The following is a 20,239-nucleotide window of genomic DNA, read 5'->3' on the forward strand; positions in this document are numbered from 1 at the left end:
GTTATTTAAGAAACAGCTTTTAGAGGAAATGCATTAATCGAAGATCTTGATTTAATGACCCCTTTTTCAACAAGTCGAAATTATTTGTCAAAATCACAATCAAAAATATAAATAGTAAAATGATAAACCCTAACAGGAAGCAGGTTTGGAAATACTGATGTGCTTGTCAGGATGGCCGAGCGGTCTGAGGCGCCAGACTCAAGGTTCTACTTTTTCAGTTAATGGTGATTCTTGTCTCTGTAAAGAGGTATAGGTTCAAATCCCACTTCTGACAATATTTTCTTGCTCTTTGGTTATGTTTTACACTCAAAATGACCGACATTGAGTGGTATGCTCAGGACATCCACAGTCTTTCAATCTTTCCTCTCCCAGACATTGATATCTTGATCCCATTTATTTCTAAGCAATATGAAGCACAATGATTGAATGAATTAAAGGGCATAGAAACTTTTAAAGACCTAAGAATTGATCGATTTTCCCATCTACATTCCAATCAAGATCAAATTACATTAGACTTAAATTAATTTAATTATTCTTAAATGATAAAGACACTATGATTAGTTTTAAAATTCTAAAGTTCAGTTCATGTAGAAATTGACTGTTGAAATAATGTTTTACATAGAAACAGAATTTGATGGCAGATAAGAACCACTTGGCCCACGTAGTCTGCTCCTTTTCATGTATCCTTTAGGCAACTTCAATCCTATTTGCTCCTTACATTTCTCTTAAGGATATTCTTATGCCTATCCCAAGCATGTTTAAATTGATTCACCATTTAGCTTCAACAACATCGGATGGGAGGCTTTTCTATTTATCAACTACCCTTTCTGTGAAGTAATTTTTCTTCAAATTTCCTCTAAGTCTACCTCCCTCCAGTTTCAGTACATGTCCTCGTGTTCTTGTACATCTCTTCCTTTGAAGAATAAGTATTGTTTGCACAACATTCTTTTAGTATTCAGTAATCTAAACATAAAACAAAAGAATAATTGGCATCGAAAGTATTTTAAGGCTCTTAGACTTTACATATAACGTGATATACAATTTACTTCTAAGACAAACTAATCTGTTCTGCTAGGATGAAGACCTTAGTAAAGGGTGGCAACAGTAATTTTGAAGGATAACACTTTAGCTTCAGCCATTTTTCCTAAGTAATGTTATTTAAGAAACAGCTTTTAGAGGAAATGCATTAATCTAAGATCTTGATTTAATGACCCCTTTTTCAACAAGTCCAAATTATTTGTCAAAATCACAATCAAAAATATAAATAGAAAAATGAAAAACCCTAACAGGAAGCAGGTTCAGATATACTGATGTGCTTGTCAGGATGGCCGAGTGGTCTAAGGCGCCAGACTCAAGATTCTACTCTTCCAGTTAATGGGAATTCTGGTCTCTGTAAAGAGGCGTGGGCTCAAATCCCACTTCTGACAATATTTTCTTACTCTTTGGTTATGTTTTACACTCAAAATGACCGACATTGAGAAGTATGCTCAGGACATCGACAGTCTTTCAATCTTTCCTCTCCCAGACATTGATATCTTGATCCCATTTATTTCTCAGCAATATGAAGCACAATGATTGAATGAATTAAAGGGCATAGAAACTTTTAAAGACCTAAGAATTGATCGATTTTCCCATCTACATTCCAATCAAGATCAAATTACATTAGAGTTAAATTAATTAAATTATTCTTAAATGATAAAGACACTATGATTAGTTTTAAAATTCTAAAGTTCAGTTCATGTAGAAATTGACTGTTGAAATAATGTTTTACATAGAAACAGAATTTGATGGCAGATAAGAACCACTTGGCCCACGTAGTCTGCTCCTTTTCATGTATCCTTTAGGCAACTTCAACCCTATTTGCTCCTTACATTTCTCTTAAGGATATTCTTATGCCTATCCCAAGCATGTTTAAATTGTTTCACCATTTAGCTTCAACAACATCGGATGGGAGGCTTTTCTATTTATCAACTACCCTTTCTGTGAAGTAATTTTTCTTCAAATTTCCTCTAAGTCTACCTCCCTCCAGTTTCAGTGCATGTCCTCGTGTTCTTGTACATCTCTTCCTTTGAAGAATAAGTATTGTTTGCACAACATTCTTTTAGTATTCAGTAATCTAAACATAAAACAAAAGAATAATTGGCATCGAAAGTATTTTAAGGCTCTTAGACTTTACATATAACGTGATATACAATTTACTTCTAAGACAAACTAATCTGTTCTGCTAGGATGAAGACCTTAGTAAAGGGTGGCAACAGTAATTTTGAAGGATAACACTTTAGCTTGAGCCATTTTTCCTAAGTAATGTTATTTAAGAAACAGCTTTTAGAGGAAATGCATTAATCTAAGATCTTGATTTAATGACCCTTTTTTCAACAAGTCCAAATTATTTGTCAAAATCACAATCAAAAATATAAATAGTAAAATGAAAAACCCTAACAGGAAGCAGGTTCGGATATACTGATGTGCTTGTCAGGATGGCCGAGTGGTCTAAGGCGCCAGACTCAAGATTCTACTCTTCCAGTTAATGGGAATTCTGGTCTCTGTAAAGAGGCGTGGGCTCAAATCCCACTTCTGACAATATTTTCTTACTCTTTGGTTATGTTTTACACTCAAAATGACCGACATTGAGAAGTATGCTCAGGACATCCACAGTCTTTCAATCTTTCCTCTCCCAGACATTGATATCTTGATCCCATTTATTTCTCAGCAATATGAAGCACAATGATTGAATGAATTAAAGGGCATAGAAACTTTTAAAGACCTAAGAATTGATCGATTTTCCCATCTGCATTCCAATCAAGATCAAATTACATTAGAGTTAAATTAATTAAATTATTCTTAAATGATAAAGACACTATGATTAGTTTTAAAATTCTAAAGTTCAGTTCATATAGAAATTGGCTATTGAAATAATGTATTACATAGAAACAGAATTTGATGGCAGATAAGAACCACTTGGCCCATGTAGTCTGCTCCTTTTCATGTATCCTTTAGGCAACTTCAACCATATTTGCTCCTTACATTTCTCTTAAGGATATTCTTATGCCTATCCGAAGCATGTTTAAATTGTTTCACCGTTTAGCTTCAACAACATTGGATGGGAGGCTTTTCTATTTATCAACTACCCTTTCTGTGAAGTAATTTTTCTTCAAATTTCCTCTAAGTCTACCTCCCTCCAGTTTCAGTGCATGTCCTCGTGTTCTTGTACATCTCTTCCTTTGAAGAATAAGTATTGTTTGCACAACATTCTTTTAGTATTCAGTAATCTAAACATAAAACACAAGAATAATTGGCATCGAAAGTATTTTAAGGCTCTTAGACTTTACATATAACATGATATACAATTTACTTCTAAGACAAACTAATCTGTTCTGCTAGGATGAAGACCTTAGTAAAGGGTGGCAACAGTAATTTTGAAGGATAACACCTTAGCTTGAGCCATTTTTCCTAAATAATGTTATTTTAGAAACAGCTTTTAGAGGAAATGCATTAATCGAAGATCTTGATTTAATGACCCCTTTTTCAACAAGTCGAAATTATTTGTCAAAATCACAATCAAAAATATAAATAGTAAAATGATAAACCCTAACAGGAAGCAGGTTTGGAAATACTGATGTGCTTGTCAGGATGGCCGAGCGGTCTGAGGCGCCAGACTCAAGGTTCTACTTTTTCAGTTAATGGTGATTCTGGTCTCTGTAAAGAGGTATAGGTTCAAATCCCACTTCTGACAATATTTTCTTGCTCTTTGGTTATGTTTTACACTCAAAATGACCGACATTGAGTGGTATGCTCAGGACATCCACAGTCTTTCAATCTTTCCTCTCCCAGACATTGATATCTTGATCCCATTTATTTCTAAGCAATATGAAGCACAATGATTGAATGAATTAAAGGGCATAGAAACTTTTAAAGACCTAAGAATTGATCGATTTTCCCATCTACATTCCAATCAAGATCAAATTACATTAGACTTAAATTAATTTAATTATTCTTAAATGATAAAGACACTATGATTAGTTTTAAAATTCTAAAGTTCAGTTCATGTAGAAATTGGCGGTTGAAATAATGTTTTACATAGAAACAGAATTTGATGGCAGATAAGAACCACTTGGCCCACGTAGTCTGCTCCTTTTCATGTATCCTTTAGGCAACTTCAACCCTATTTGCTCCTTACATTTCTCTTAAGGATATTCTTATGCCTATCCCAAGCGTGTTTAAATTGTTTCACCATTTAGCTTCAACAACATCGGATGGGAGGCTTTTCTATTTATCAACTACCCTTTCTGTGAAGTAATTTTTCTTCAAATTTCCTCTAAGTCTACCTCCCTCCAGTTTCAGTGCATGTCCTCGTGTTCTTGTACATCTCTTCCTTTGAAGAATAAGTATTGTTTGCACAACATTCTTTTAGTATTCAGTAATCTAAACATAAAACACAAGAATAATTGGCATCGAAAGTATTTTAAGGCTCTTAGACTTTACATATAACATGATATACAATTTACTTCTAAGACAAACTAATCTGTTCTGCTAGGATGAAGACCTTAGTAAAGGGTGGCAACAGTAATTTTGAAGGATAACACTTTAGCTTCAGCCATTTTTCCTAAATAATGTTATTTTAGAAACAGCTTTTAGAGGAAATGCATTAATCTAAGATCTTGATTTAATGACCCCTTTTTCAACAAGTCCAAATTATTTGTCAAAATCACAATCAAAAATATAAATAGTAAATTGATAAACCCTAACAGACAGCATGTTCGGACATACTGATGTGCTTGTCAGGATGGCCGAGCGGTCTAAGGCACCAGACTCAAGATTCTACTCTTCCAGTTAATGGGAATTCTGGTCTCTGTAAAGAGGCGTGGGTTCAAATCCCACTTCTGACAATATTTTCTTGCTCTTTGGTTATGTTTTACACTCAAAATGACCGACATTGAGAAGTATGCTCAGGACATCCACAGTCTTTCAATCTTTCCTCTCCCAGACATTGATATCTTGATCCCATTTATTTCTAAGCAATATGAAGCACAATGATTGAATGAATTAAAGGGCATAGAAACTGTTAATGACCTAAGAATTGATCAATTTTCCCATCTACATTCCAATCAAGATCAAATTACATTAGAGTTAAATTAATTAAATTATTCTTAAATGATAAAGACACTATGATTAGTTTTAAAATTCTAAAGTTCAGTTCATGTAGAAATTGACTGTTGAAATAATGTTTTACATAGAAACAGAATTTGATGGCAGATAAGAACCACTTGGCCCACGTAGTCTGCTCCTTTTCATGTATCCTTTAGGCAACTTCAATCCTATTTGCTCCTTACATTTCTCTTAAGGATATTCTTATGCCTATCCCAAGCATGTTTAAATTGATTCACCATTTAGCTTCAACAACATCGGATGGGAGGCTTTTCTATTTATCAACTACCCTTTCTGTGAAGTAATTTTTCTTCAAATTTCCTCTAAGTCTACCTCCCTCCAGTTTCAGTGCATGTCCTCGTGTTCTTGTACATCTCTTCCTTTGAAGAATAAGTATTGTTTGCACAACATTCTTTTAGTATTCAGTAATCTAAACATAAAACAAAAGAATAATTGGCATCGAAAGTATTTTAAGGCTCTTAGACTTTACATATAACGTGATATACAATTTACTTCTAAGACAAACTAATCTGTTCTGCTAGGATGAAGACCTTAGTAAAGGGTGGCAACAGTAATTTTGAAGGATAACACTTTAGCTTGAGCCATTTTTCCTAAGTAATGTTATTTAAGAAACAGCTTTTAGAGGAAATGCATTAATCTAAGATCTTGATTTAATGACCCCTTTTTCAACAAGTCCAAATTATTTGTCAAAATCACAATCAAAAATATAAATAGAAAAATGAAAAACCCTAACAGGAAGCAGGTTCAGATATACTGATGTGCTTGTCAGGATGGCCGAGTGGTCTAAGGCGCCAGACTCAAGATTCTACTCTTCCAGTTAATGGGAATTCTGGTCTCTGTAAAGAGGCGTGGGCTCAAATCCCACTTCTGACAATATTTTCTTACTCTTTGGTTATGTTTTACACTCAAAATGACCGACATTGAGAAGTATGCTCAGGACATCGACAGTCTTTCAATCTTTCCTCTCCCAGACATTGATATCTTGATCCCATTTATTTCTCAGCAATATGAAGCACAATGATTGAATGAATTAAAGGGCATAGAAACTTTTAAAGACCTAAGAATTGATCGATTTTCCCATCTGCATTCCAATCAAGATCAAATTACATTAGAGTTAAATTAATTAAATTATTCTTAAATGATAAAGACACTATGATTAGTTTTAAAATTCTAAAGTTCAGTTCATATAGAAATTGGCTATTGAAATAATGTATTACATAGAAACAGAATTTGATGGCAGATAAGAACCACTTGGCCCATGTAGTCTGCTCCTTTTCATGTATCCTTTAGGCAACTTCAACCATATTTGCTCCTTACATTTCTCTTAAGGATATTCTTATGCCTATCCGAAGCGTGTTTAAATTGTTTCACCGTTTAGCTTCAACAACATTGGATGGGAGGCTTTTCTATTTATCAACTACCCTTTCTGTGAAGTAATTTTTCTTCAAATTTCCTCTAAGTCTACCTCCCTCCAGTTTCAGTGCATGTCCTCGTGTTCTTGTACATCTCTTCCTTTGAAGAATAAGTATTGTTTGCACAACATTCTTTTAGTATTCAGTAATCTAAACATAAAACACAAGAATAATTGGCATCAAAAGTATTTTAAGGCTCTTAGACTTTACATATAACATGATATACAATTTACTTCTAAGACAAACTAATCTGTTCTGCTAGGATGAAGACCTTAGTAAAGGGTGGCAACAGTAATTTTGAAGGATAACACCTTAGCTTGAGCCATTTTTCCTAAATAATGTTATTTTAGAAACAGCTTTTAGAGGAAATGCATTAATCTAAGATCTTGATTTAATGACCCCTTTTTCAACAAGTCCAAATTATTTGTCAAAATCACAATCAAAAATATAAATAGTAAATTGATAAACCCTAACAGGAAGCAGGTTTGGACATACTGATGTGCTTGTCAGGATGGCCTAGCGGTCTAAGACACCAGACTCAAGATTCTACTCTTCCAGTTAATGGGAATTCTGGTCTCTGTAAAGAGGCGTAGGTTCAAATCCCACTTCTGACAATATTTTCATGCTCTTTGGTTATGTTTTACACTCAAAATGACCGACATTGAGAAGTATGCTCAGGACATCCACAGTCTTTCAATCTTTCCTCTCCCAGACATTGATATCTTGATCCCATTTATTTCTAAGCAATATGAAGCACAATGATTGAATGAATTAAAGGGCATAGAAACTTTTAAAGACCTAAGAATTGATCGATTTTCCCATCTACATTCCAATCAAGATCAAATTACATTAGAGTTAAATTAATTAAATTATTCTTAAATGATAAAGACACTATGATTAGTTTTAAAATTCTAAAGTTCAGTTCATGTAGAAATTGGCTATTGAAATAATGTATTACATAGAAACAGAATTTGATGGCAGATAAGAACCACTTGGCCCATGTAGTCTGCTCCTTTTCATGTATCCTTTAGGCAACTTCAACCCTATTTGCTCCTTACATTTCTCTTAAGGATATTCTTATGCCTATCCGAAGCGTGTTTAAATTGTTTCACCATTTAGCTTCAACAACATCGGATGGGAGGCTTTTCTTTTTATCAACTACCCTTTCTGTGAAGTAATTTTTCTTCAAATTTCCTCTAAGTCTACCTCCCTCCAGTTTCAGTGCATGTCCTCGTGTTCTTGTACATCTCTTCCTTTGAAGAATAAGTATTGCTTGCACAACATTCTTTTAGTATTCAGTAATCTAAACATAAAACACAAGAATAATTGGCATCGAAAGTATTTTAAGGCTCTTAGACTTTACATATAACGTGATATACAATTTACTTCTAAGACAAACTAATCTGTTCTGCTAGGATGAAGTCCTTAGTAAAGGGTGGCAACAGTAATTTTGAAGGATAACACTTTAGCTTGAGCTTTTTTCCTAAATAATGTTATTTAAGAAACAGCTTTTAGAGGAAATGCATTAATCGAAGATCTTGATTTAATGACCCCTTTTTCAACAAGTCGAAATTATTTGTCAAAATCACAATCAAAAATATAAATAGTAAAATGATAAACCCTAACAGGAAGCAGGTTTGGAAATACTGATGTGCTTGTCAGGATGGCCGAGCGGTCTGAGGCGCCAGACTCAAGGTTCTACTTTCTCAGTTAATGGTGATTCTGGTCTCTGTAAAGAGGTATAGGTTCAAATCCCACTTCTGACAATTTTTTCTTGCTCTTTGGTTATGTTTTACACTCAAAATGACCGACATTGAGTGGTATGCTCAGGACATCCACAGTCTTTCAATCTTTCCTCTCCCAGACATTGATATCTTGATCCCATTTATTTCTAAGCAATTTGAAGCACAATGATTGAATGAATTAAAGGGCATAGAAACTTTTAAAGACCTAAGAATTGATCGATTTTCCCATCTACATTCCAATCAAGATCAAATTACATTAGACTTAAATTAATTTAATTATTCTTAAATAATAAAGACACTATGATTAGTTTTAAAATTCTAAAGTTCAGTTCATGTAGAAATTGGCGGTTGAAATAATGTTTTACATAGAAACAGAATTTGATGGCAGATAAGAACCACTTGGCCCACGTAGTCTGCTCCTTTTCATGTATCCTTTAGGCAACTTCAACCATATTTGCTCCTTACATTTCTCTTAAGGATATTCTTATGCCTATCCCAAGCGTGTTTAAATTGTTTCACCATTTAGCTTCAACAACATCGGATGGGAGGCTTTTCTATTTATCAACTACCCTTCTGTGAAGTAATTTTTCTTCAAATTTCCTCTAAGTCTACCTCCCTCCAGTTTCAGTGCATGTCCTCGTGTTCTTGTACATCTCTTCCTTTGAAGAATAAGTATTGTTTGCACAACATTCTTTTAGTATTCAGTAATCTAAACATAAAACACAAGAATTATTGGCATTGAAAGTATTTTAAGGCTCTTAGACTTTACATATAACTTGATATACAATTTACTTCTAAGACAAACTAATCTGTTCTGCTAGGATGAAGACCTTAGTAAAGGGTGGCAACAGTAATTTTGAAGGATAACACCTTAGCTTGAGCCATTTTTCCTAAATAATGTTATTTTAGAAACAGCTTTTGGAGGAAATGCATTAATCTAAGATCTTGATTTAATGACCCCTTTTTCAACAAGTCCAAATTATTTGTCAAAATCACAATCAAAAATATAAATAGTAAATTGATAAACCCTAACAGACAGCAGGTTCGGAAAAACTGATGTGCTTGTCAGGATGGCCGAGCGGTCTAAGGCGCCAGACTCAAGATTCTACTCTTCCAGTTAATGGGAATTCTGGTCTCTGTAAAGAGGCGTGGGTTGAAATCCCACTTCTGACAATATTTTTTTGCTCTTTGGTTATGTTTTACACTCAAAATGACCGACATTGAGAAGTATGCTCAGGACATCCACAGTCTTTCAATCTTTCCTCTCCCAGACATTGATATCTTGATCCCATTTATTTCTAAGCAATATGAAGCACAATGATTGAATGAATTAAAGGGCATAGAAACTGTTAAAGACCTAAGAATTGATCGATTTTCCCATCTACATTCCAATCAAGATCAAATTACATTAGAGTTAAATTAATTAAATTATTCTTAAATGATAAAGACACTATGATTAGTTTTAAAATTCTAAAGTTCAGTTCATGTAGAAATTGACTGTTCAAATAATGTTTTACATAGAAACAGAATTTGATGGCAGATAAGAACCACTTGGCCCACGTAGTCTGCTCCTTTTCATGTATCCTTTAGGCAACTTCAATCCTATTTGCTCCTTACATTTCTCTTAAGGATATTCTTATGCCTATCCCAAGCATGTTTAAATTGATTCACCATTTAGCTTCAACAACATCGGATGGGAGGCTTTTCTATTTATCAACTACCCTTTCTGTGAAGTAATTTTTCTTCAAATTTCCTCTAAGTCTACCTCCCTCCAGTTTCAGTGCATGTCCTCGTGTTCTTGTACATCTCTTCCTTTGAAGAATAAGTATTGTTTGCACAACATTCTTTTAGTATTCAGTAATCTAAACATAAAACAAAAGAATAATTGGCATCGAAAGTATTTTAAGGCTCTTAGACTTTACATATAACGTGATATACAATTTACTTCTAAGACAAACTAATCTGTTCTGCTAGGATGAAGACCTTAGTAAAGGGTGGCAACAGTAATTTTGAAGGATAACACTTTAGCTTGAGCCATTTTTCCTAAGTAATGTTATTTAAGAAACAGCTTTTAGAGGAAATGCATTAATCTAAGATCTTGATTTAATGACCCCTTTTTCAACAAGTCCAAATTATTTGTCAAAATCACAATCAAAAATATAAATAGAAAAATGAAAAACCCTAACAGGAAGCAGGTTCAGATATACTGATGTGCTTGTCAGGATGGCCGAGTGGTCTAAGGCGCCAGACTCAAGATTCTACTCTTCCAGTTAATGGGAATTCTGGTCTCTGTAAAGAGGCGTGGGCTCAAATCCCACTTCTGACAATATTTTCTTACTCTTTGGTTATGTTTTACACTCAAAATGACCGACATTGAGAAGTATGCTCAGGACATCGACAGTCTTTCAATCTTTCCTCTCCCAGACATTGATATCTTGATCCCATTTATTTCTCAGCAATATGAAGCACAATGATTGAATGAATTAAAGGGCATAGAAACTTTTAAAGACCTAAGAATTGATCGATTTTCCCATCTGCATTCCAATCAAGATCAAATTACATTAGAGTTAAATTAATTAAATTATTCTTAAATGATAAAGACACTATGATTAGTTTTAAAATTCTAAAGTTCAGTTCATATAGAAATTGGCTATTGAAATAATGTATTACATAGAAACAGAATTTGATGGCAGATAAGAACCACTTGGCCCATGTAGTCTGCTCCTTTTCATGTATCCTTTAGGCAACTTCAACCATATTTGCTCCTTACATTTCTCTTAAGGATATTCTTATGCCTATCCGAAGCGTGTTTAAATTGTTTCACCGTTTAGCTTCAACAACATTGGATGGGAGGCTTTTCTATTTATCAACTACCCTTTCTGTGAAGTAATTTTTCTTCAAATTTCCTCTAAGTCTACCTCCCTCCAGTTTCAGTGCATGTCCTCGTGTTCTTGTACATCTCTTCCTTTGAAGAATAAGTATTGTTTGCACAACATTCTTTTAGTATTCAGTAATCTAAACATAAAACACAAGAATAATTGCCATCAAAAGTATTTTAAGGCTCTTAGACTTTACATATAACATGATATACAATTTACTTCTAAGACAAACTAATCTGTTCTGCTAGGATGAAGACCTTAGTAAAGGGTGGCAACAGTAATTTTGAAGGATAACACCTTAGCTTGAGCCATTTTTCCTAAATAATGTTATTTTAGAAACAGCTTTTAGAGGAAATGCATTAATCGAAGATCTTGATTTAATGACCCCTTTTTCAACAAGTCGAAATTATTTGTCAAAATCACAATCAAAAATATAAATAGTAAAATGATAAACCCTAACAGGAAGCAGGTTTGGAAATACTGATGTGCTTGTCAGGATGGCCGAGCGGTCTGAGGCGCCAGACTCAAGGTTCTACTTTCTCAGTTAATGGTGATTCTGGTCTCTGTAAAGAGGTATAGGTTCAAATCCCACTTCTGACAATTTTTTCTTGCTCTTTGGTTATGTTTTACACTCAAAATGACCGACATTGAGTGGTATGCTCAGGACATCCACAGTCTTTCAATCTTTCCTCTCCCAGACATTGATATCTTGATCCCATTTATTTCTAAGCAATTTGAAGCACAATGATTGAATGAATTAAAGGGCATAGAAACTTTTAAAGACCTAAGAATTGATCGATTTTCCCATCTACATTCCAATCAAGATCAAATTACATTAGACTTAAATTAATTTAATTATTCTTAAATAATAAAGACACTATGATTAGTTTTAAAATTCTAAAGTTCAGTTCATGTAGAAATTGGCGGTTGAAATAATGTTTTACATAGAAACAGAATTTGATGGCAGATAAGAACCACTTGGCCCACGTAGTCTGCTCCTTTTCATGTATCCTTTAGGCAACTTCAACCATATTTGCTCCTTACATTTCTCTTAAGGATATTCTTATGCCTATCCCAAGCGTGTTTAAATTGTTTCACCATTTAGCTTCAACAACATCGGATGGGAGGCTTTTCTATTTATCAACTACCCTTCTGTGAAGTAATTTTTCTTCAAATTTCCTCTAAGTCTACCTCCCTCCAGTTTCAGTGCATGTCCTCGTGTTCTTGTACATCTCTTCCTTTGAAGAATAAGTATTGTTTGCACAACATTCTTTTAGTATTCAGTAATCTAAACATAAAACACAAGAATAATTGGCATTGAAAGTATTTTAAGGCTCTTAGACTTTACATATAACTTGATATACAATTTACTTCTAAGACAAACTAATCTGTTCTGCTAGGATGAAGACCTTAGTAAAGGGTGGCAACAGTAATTTTGAAGGATAACACCTTAGCTTGAGCCATTTTTCCTAAATAATGTTATTTTAGAAACAGCTTTTGGAGGAAATGCATTAATCTAAGATCTTGATTTAATGACCCCTTTTTCAACAAGTCCAAATTATTTGTCAAAATCACAATCAAAAATATAAATAGTAAATTGATAAACCCTAACAGACAGCAGGTTCGGAAAAACTGATGTGCTTGTCAGGATGGCCAAGCGGTCTAAGGCGCCAGACTCAAGATTCTACTCTTCCAGTTAATGGGAATTCTGGTCTCTGTAAAGAGGCGTGGGTTGAAATCCCACTTCTGACAATATTTTTTTGCTCTTTGGTTATGTTTTACACTCAAAATGACCGACATTGAGAAGTATGCTCAGGACATCCACAGTCTTTCAATCTTTCCTCTCCCAGACATTGATATCTTGATCCCATTTATTTCTAAGCAATATGAAGCACAATGATTGAATGAATTAAAGGGCATAGAAACTGTTAAAGACCTAAGAATTGATCGATTTTCCCATCTACATTCCAATCAAGATCAAATTACATTAGAGTTAAATTAATTAAATTATTCTTAAATGATAAAGACACTATGATTAGTTTTAAAATTCTAAAGTTCAGTTCATGTAGAAATTGACTGTTCAAATAATGTTTTACATAGAAACAGAATTTGATGGCAGATAAGAACCACTTGGCCCACGTAGTCTGCTCCTTTTCATGTATCCTTTAGGCAACTTCAATCCTATTTGCTCCTTACATTTCTCTTAAGGATATTCTTATGCCTATCCCAAGCATGTTTAAATTGATTCACCATTTAGCTTCAACAACATCGGATGGGAGGCTTTTCTATTTATCAACTACCCTTTCTGTGAAGTAATTTTTCTTCAAATTTCCTCTAAGTCTACCTCCCTCCAGTTTCAGTGCATGTCCTCGTGTTCTTGTACATCTCTTCCTTTGAAGAATAAGTATTGTTTGCACAACATTCTTTTAGTATTCAGTAATCTAAACATAAAACAAAAGAATAATTGGCATCGAAAGTATTTTAAGGCTCTTAGACTTTACATATAACGTGATATACAATTTACTTCTAAGACAAACTAATCTGTTCTGCTAGGATGAAGACCTTAGTAAAGGGTGGCAACAGTAATTTTGAAGGATAACACTTTAGCTTGAGCCATTTTTCCTAAGTAATGTTATTTAAGAAACAGCTTTTAGAGGAAATGCATTAATCTAAGATCTTGATTTAATGACCCCTTTTTCAACAAGTCCAAATTATTTGTCAAAATCACAATCAAAAATATAAATAGAAAAATGAAAAACCCTAACAGGAAGCAGGTTCAGATATACTGATGTGCTTGTCAGGATGGCCGAGTGGTCTAAGGCGCCAGACTCAAGATTCTACTCTTCCAGTTAATGGGAATTCTGGTCTCTGTAAAGAGGCGTGGGCTCAAATCCCACTTCTGACAATATTTTCTTACTCTTTGGTTATGTTTTACACTCAAAATGACCGACATTGAGAAGTATGCTCAGGACATCGACAGTCTTTCAATCTTTCCTCTCCCAGACATTGATATCTTGATCCCATTTATTTCTCAGCAATATGAAGCACAATGATTGAATGAATTAAAGGGCATAGAAACTTTTAAAGACCTAAGAATTGATCGATTTTCCCATCTGCATTCCAATCAAGATCAAATTACATTAGAGTTAAATTAATTAAATTATTCTTAAATGATAAAGACACTATGATTAGTTTTAAAATTCTAAAGTTCAGTTCATATAGAAATTGGCTATTGAAATAATGTATTACATAGAAACAGAATTTGATGGCAGATAAGAACCACTTGGCCCATGTAGTCTGCTCCTTTTCATGTATCCTTTAGGCAACTTCAACCATATTTGCTCCTTACATTTCTCTTAAGGATATTCTTATGCCTATCCGAAGCGTGTTTAAATTGTTTCACCGTTTAGCTTCAACAACATTGGATGGGAGGCTTTTCTATTTATCAACTACCCTTTCTGTGAAGTAATTTTTCTTCAAATTTCCTCTAAGTCTACCTCCCTCCAGTTTCAGTGCATGTCCTCGTGTTCTTGTACATCTCTTCCTTTGAAGAATAAGTATTGTTTGCACAACATTCTTTTAGTATTCAGTAATCTAAACATAAAACACAAGAATAATTGGCATCAAAAGTATTTTAAGGCTCTTAGACTTTACATATAACATGATATACAATTTACTTCTAAGACAAACTAATCTGTTCTGCTAGGATGAAGACCTTAGTAAAGGGTGGCAACAGTAATTTTGAAGGATAACACCTTAGCTTGAGCCATTTTTCCTAAATAATGTTATTTTAGAAACAGCTTTTAGAGGAAATGCATTAATCTAAGATCTTGATTTAATGACCCCTTTTTCAACAAGTCCAAATTATTTGTCAAAATCACAATCAAAAATATAAATAGTAAATTGATAAACCCTAACAGGAAGCAGGTTTGGACATACTGATGTGCTTGTCAGGATGGCCTAGCGGTCTAAGACACCAGACTCAAGATTCTACTCTTCCAGTTAATGGGAATTCTGGTCTCTGTAAAGAGGCGTAGGTTCAAATCTCACTTCTGACAATATTTTCATGCTCTTTGGTTATGTTTTACACTCAAAATGACCGACATTGAGAAGTATGCTCAGGACATCCACAGTCTTTCAATCTTTCCTCTCCCAGACATTGATATCTTGATCCCATTTATTTCTAAGCAATATGAAGCACAATGATTGAATGAATTAAAGGGCATAGAAACTTTTAAAGACCTAAGAATTGATCGATTTTCCCATCTACATTCCAATCAAGATCAAATTACATTAGAGTTAAATTATTCTTAAATGATAAAGACACTATGATTAGTTTTAAAATTCTAAAGTTCAGTTCATGTAGAAATTGGCTATTGAAATAATGTATTACATAGAAACAGAATTTGATGGCAGATAAGAACCACTTGGCCCATGTAGTCTGCTCCTTTTCATGTATCCTTTAGGCAACTTCAACCCTATTTGCTCCTTACATTTCTCTTAAGGATATTCTTATGCCTATCCGAAGCGTGTTTAAATTGTTTCACCATTTAGCTTCAACAACATCGGATGGGAGGCTTTTCTTTTTATCAACTACCCTTTCTGTGAAGTAATTTTTCTTCAAATTTCCTCTAAGTCTACCTCCCTCCAGTTTCAGTGCATGTCCTCGTGTTCTTGTACATCTCTTCCTTTGAAGAATAAGTATTGCTTGCACAACATTCTTTTAGTATTCAGTAATCTAAACATAAAACACAAGAATAATTGGCATCGAAAGTATTTTAAGGCTCTTAGACTTTACATATAACGTGATATACAATTTACTTCTAAGACAAACTAATCTGTTCTGCTAGGATGAAGTCCTTAGTAAAGGGTGGCAACAGTAATTTTGAAGGATAACACTTTAGCTTGAGCTTTTTTCCTAAATAATGTTATTTAAGAAACAGCTTTTAGAGGAAATGCATTAATCGAAGATCTTGATTTAATGACCCCTTTTTCAACAAGTCGAAATTATTTGTCAAAATCACAATCAAAAATATAAATAGTAAAATGATAAACCCTAACAGGAAGCAGGTTTGGAAATACTGATGTGCTTGTCAGGATGGCCGAGCGGTCTGAGGCGCCAGACTCAAGGTTCTACTTTCTCAGTTAATGGTGATTCTGGTCTCTGTAAAGAGGTATAGGTTCAAATCCCACTTCTGACAATTTTTTCTTGCTCTTTGGTTATGTTTTACACTCAAAATGACCGACATTGAGTGGTATGCTCAGGACATCCACAGTCTTTCAATCTTTCCTCTCCCAGACATTGATATCTTGATCCCATTTATTTCTAAGCAATTTGAAGCACAATGATTGAATGAATTAAAGGGCATAGAAACTTTTAAAGACCTAAGAATTGATCGATTTTCCCATCTACATTCCAATCAAGATCAAATTACATTAGACTTAAATTAATTTAATTATTCTTAAATAATAAAGACACTATGATTAGTTTTAAAATTCTAAAGTTCAGTTCATGTAGAAATTGGCGGTTGAAATAATGTTTTACATAGAAACAGAATTTGATGGCAGATAAGAACCACTTGGCCCACGTAGTCTGCTCCTTTTCATGTATCCTTTAGGCAACTTCAACCCTATTTGCTCCTTACATTTCTCTTAAGGATATTCTTATGCCTATCCGAAGCGTGTTTAAATTGTTTCACCATTTAGCTTCAACAACATCGGATGGGAGGCTTTTCTATTTATCAACTACCCTTTCTGTGAAGTAATTTTTCTTCAAATTTCCTCTAAGTCTACCTCCCTCCAGTTTCAGTGCATGTCCTCGTGTTCTTGTACATCTCTTCCTTTGAAGAATAAGTATTGTTTGCACAACATTCTTTTAGTATTCAGTAATCTAAACATAAAACACAAGAATAATTGGCATTGAAAGTATTTTAAGGCTCTTAGACTTTACATATAACTTGATATACAATTTACTTCTAAGACAAACTAATCTGTTCTGCTAGGATGAAGACCTTAGTAAAGGGTGGCAACAGTAATTTTGAAGGATAACACCTTAGCTTGAGCCATTTTTCCTAAATAATGTTATTTTAGAAACAGCTTTTGGAGGAAATGCATTAATCTAAGATCTTGATTTAATGACCCCTTTTTCAACAAGTCCAAATTATTTGTCAAAATCACAATCAAAAATATAAATAGTAAATTGATAAACCCTAACAGACAGCAGGTTCGGAAAAACTGATGTGCTTGTCAGGATGGCCGAGCGGTCTAAGGCGCCAGACTCAAGATTCTACTCTTCCAGTTAATGGGAATTCTGGTCTCTGTAAAGAGGCGTGGGTTGAAATCCCACTTCTGACAATATTTTTTTGCTCTTTGGTTATGTTTTACACTCAAAATGACCGACATTGAGAAGTATGCTCAGGACATCCACAGTCTTTCAATCTTTCCTCTCCCAGACATTGATATCTTGATCCCATTTATTTCTAAGCAATATGAAGCACAATGATTGAATGAATTAAAGGGCATAGAAACTGTTAAAGACCTAAGAATTGATCGATTTTCCCATCTACATTCCAATCAAGATCAAATTACATTAGAGTTAAATTAATTAAATTATTCTTAAATGATAAAGACACTATGATTAGTTTTAAAATTCTAAAGTTCAGTTCATGTAGAAATTGACTGTTCAAATAATGTTTTACATAGAAACAGAATTTGATGGCAGATAAGAACCACTTGGCCCACGTTGTCTGCTCCTTTTCATGTATCCTTTAGGCAACTTCAATCCTATTTGCTCCTTACATTTCTCTTAAGGATATTCTTATGCCTATCCCAAGCATGTTTAAATTGTTTCACCATTTAGCTTCAACAACATCGGATGGGAGGCTTTTCTACTTATCAACTACCCTTTCTGTGAAGTAATTTTTCTTCAAATTTCCTCTAAGTCTACCTCCCTCCAGTTTCAGTGCATGTCCTCGTGTTCTTGTACATCTCTTCCTTTGAAGAATAAGTATTGTTTGCACAACATTCTTTTAGTATTCAGTAATCTAAATATAAAACACAAGAATAATTGGCATCGAAAGTATTTTAAGGCTCTTAGACTTTACTTATAACATGATATACAATTTACTTCTAAGACAAACTAATCTGTTCTGCTAGGATGAAGACCTTAGTAAAGGGTGGCAACAGTAATTTTGAAGGATAACACTTTAGCTTGAGCCATTTTTCCTAAATAATGTTATTTTAGAAACTGCTTTTAGAGGAAATGCATTAATCTAAGATCTTGATTTAATGACCCCTTTTTCAACAAGGCCAAATTATTTGTCAAAATCACAATCAAAAATATAAATAGTAAAATGATAACCCCTAACAGGAAGCAGGTTTGGACATACTGATGTGCTTGTCAGGATGGCCGAACGGTCTAAGACACCAGACTCAAGATTCTACTCTTCCAGTTAATGGGAATTCTGGTCTCTGTAAAGAGGCGTAGGTTCAAATCTCACTTCTGACAATATATTTTTGCTCTTTGGTTATGTTTTACACTCAAAATGACTGACATTGAGAAGTATGCTCAGGACATCCACAGTCTTTCAATCTTTCCTCTCCCAGACATTGATATCTTGATCCCATTTATTTCTAAGCAATATGAAGCACAATGATTGAATGAATTAAAGGGCATAGAAACTTTTAAAGACCTAAGAATTGATCGATTTTCCCATCTACATTCCAATCAAGATCAAATTACATTAGAGTTAAATTAATTAAATTATTCTTAAATGATAAAGACACTATGATTAGTTTTAAGATTCTAGAGTTCAGTTCATGTAGAAATTGGCTATTGAAATAATATATTACATAGAAACAGAATTTGATGGCAGATAAGAACCACTTGGCCCATGTAGTCTGCTCCTTTTCATGTATCCTTTAGGCAACTTCAACCCTATTTGCTCCTTACATTTCTCTTAAGGATATTCTTATGCCTATCCGAAGCGTGTTTAAATTGTTTCACCATTTAGCTTCAACAACATCGGATGGGAGGCTTTTCTTTTTATCAACTACCCTTTCTGTGAAGTAATTTTTCTTCAAATTTCCTCTAAGTCTACCTCCCTCCAGTTTCAGTGCATGTCCTCGTGTTCTTGTACATCTCTTCCTTTGAAGAATAAGTATTGCTTGCACAACATTCTTTTAGTATTCAGTAATCTAAACATAAAACACAAGAATAATTGGCATCGAAAGTATTTTAAGGCTCTTAGACTTTACATATAACGTGATATACAATTTACTTCTAAGACAAACTAATCTGTTCTGCTAGGATGAAGTCCTTAGTAAAGGGTGGCAACAGTAATTTTGAAGGATAACACTTTAGCTTGAGCTTTTTTCCTAAATAATGTTATTTAAGAAACAGCTTTTAGAGGAAATGCATTAATCGAAGATCTTGATTTAATGACCCCTTTTTCAACAAGTCGAAATTATTTGTCAAAATCACAATCAAAAATATAAATAGTAAAATGATAAACCCTAACAGGAAGCAGGTTTGGAAATACTGATGTGCTTGTCAGGATGGCCGAGCGGTCTGAGGCGCCAGACTCAAGGTTCTACTTTTTCAGTTAATGGTGATTCTGGTCTCTGTAAAGAGGTATAGGTTCAAATCCCACTTCTGACAATATTTTCATGCTCTTTGGTTATGTTTTACACTCAAAATGACCGACATTGAGAAGTATGCTCAGGACATCCACAGTCTATCAATCTTTCCTCTCCCAGACATTGATATCTTGATCCCATTTATTTCTAAGCAATATGAAGCACAATGATTGAATGAATTAAAGGGCATAGAAACTTTTAAAGACCTAAGAATTGATCGATTTTCCCATCTACATTCCAATCAAGATCAAATTACATTAGAGTTAAATTAATTAAATTATTCTTAAATGATAAAGACACTATGATTAGTTTTAAAATTCTAAAGTTCAGTTCATGTAGAAATTGGCTATTGAAATAATGTATTACATAGAAACAGAATTTGATGGCAGATAAGAACCAC

At 33.9% G+C, this 20,239-nt stretch overlaps 8 non-coding genes across 8 annotated transcripts; all 8 read left to right on the forward strand.

The window, feature by feature from the left end:
* Window positions 1–1,318: 1,318 nt before the first annotated feature.
* On the forward strand, window positions 1,319–1,427 carry TRNAL-CAA (transfer RNA leucine (anticodon CAA)). The gene is made up of 2 exons: window positions 1,319–1,356; window positions 1,382–1,427. It is a non-coding gene; the product is annotated as a tRNA-Leu (tRNA).
* Window positions 1,428–2,471: 1,044 nt separating this feature from the next.
* On the forward strand, window positions 2,472–2,580 carry TRNAL-CAA (transfer RNA leucine (anticodon CAA)). Its single transcript has 2 exons — window positions 2,472–2,509; window positions 2,535–2,580. It is a non-coding gene; the product is annotated as a tRNA-Leu (tRNA).
* A 2,197-nt stretch (window positions 2,581–4,777) lies between these two features.
* Window positions 4,778–4,886, forward strand: TRNAL-CAA (transfer RNA leucine (anticodon CAA)). The gene is made up of 2 exons: window positions 4,778–4,815; window positions 4,841–4,886. It is a non-coding gene; the product is annotated as a tRNA-Leu (tRNA).
* Window positions 4,887–5,930: 1,044 nt separating this feature from the next.
* On the forward strand, window positions 5,931–6,039 carry TRNAL-CAA (transfer RNA leucine (anticodon CAA)). Its single transcript has 2 exons — window positions 5,931–5,968; window positions 5,994–6,039. It is a non-coding gene; the product is annotated as a tRNA-Leu (tRNA).
* A 3,348-nt stretch (window positions 6,040–9,387) lies between these two features.
* TRNAL-CAA (transfer RNA leucine (anticodon CAA)) lies at window positions 9,388–9,496 on the forward strand. The gene is made up of 2 exons: window positions 9,388–9,425; window positions 9,451–9,496. It is a non-coding gene; the product is annotated as a tRNA-Leu (tRNA).
* Window positions 9,497–10,540: 1,044 nt separating this feature from the next.
* On the forward strand, window positions 10,541–10,649 carry TRNAL-CAA (transfer RNA leucine (anticodon CAA)). The gene is made up of 2 exons: window positions 10,541–10,578; window positions 10,604–10,649. It is a non-coding gene; the product is annotated as a tRNA-Leu (tRNA).
* A 3,349-nt stretch (window positions 10,650–13,998) lies between these two features.
* On the forward strand, window positions 13,999–14,107 carry TRNAL-CAA (transfer RNA leucine (anticodon CAA)). The gene is made up of 2 exons: window positions 13,999–14,036; window positions 14,062–14,107. It is a non-coding gene; the product is annotated as a tRNA-Leu (tRNA).
* Window positions 14,108–17,447: 3,340 nt separating this feature from the next.
* TRNAL-CAA (transfer RNA leucine (anticodon CAA)) lies at window positions 17,448–17,556 on the forward strand. Its single transcript has 2 exons — window positions 17,448–17,485; window positions 17,511–17,556. It is a non-coding gene; the product is annotated as a tRNA-Leu (tRNA).
* The last annotated feature ends 2,683 nt before the right edge of the window (window positions 17,557–20,239 follow it).

This window comes from Taudactylus pleione, unplaced genomic scaffold (genome assembly GCF_031769625.1).
Source record: "Taudactylus pleione unplaced genomic scaffold, aTauple2 ptg000612l, whole genome shotgun sequence".
Classification (NCBI taxonomy): domain Eukaryota; kingdom Metazoa; phylum Chordata; class Amphibia; order Anura; family Myobatrachidae; genus Taudactylus; species Taudactylus pleione.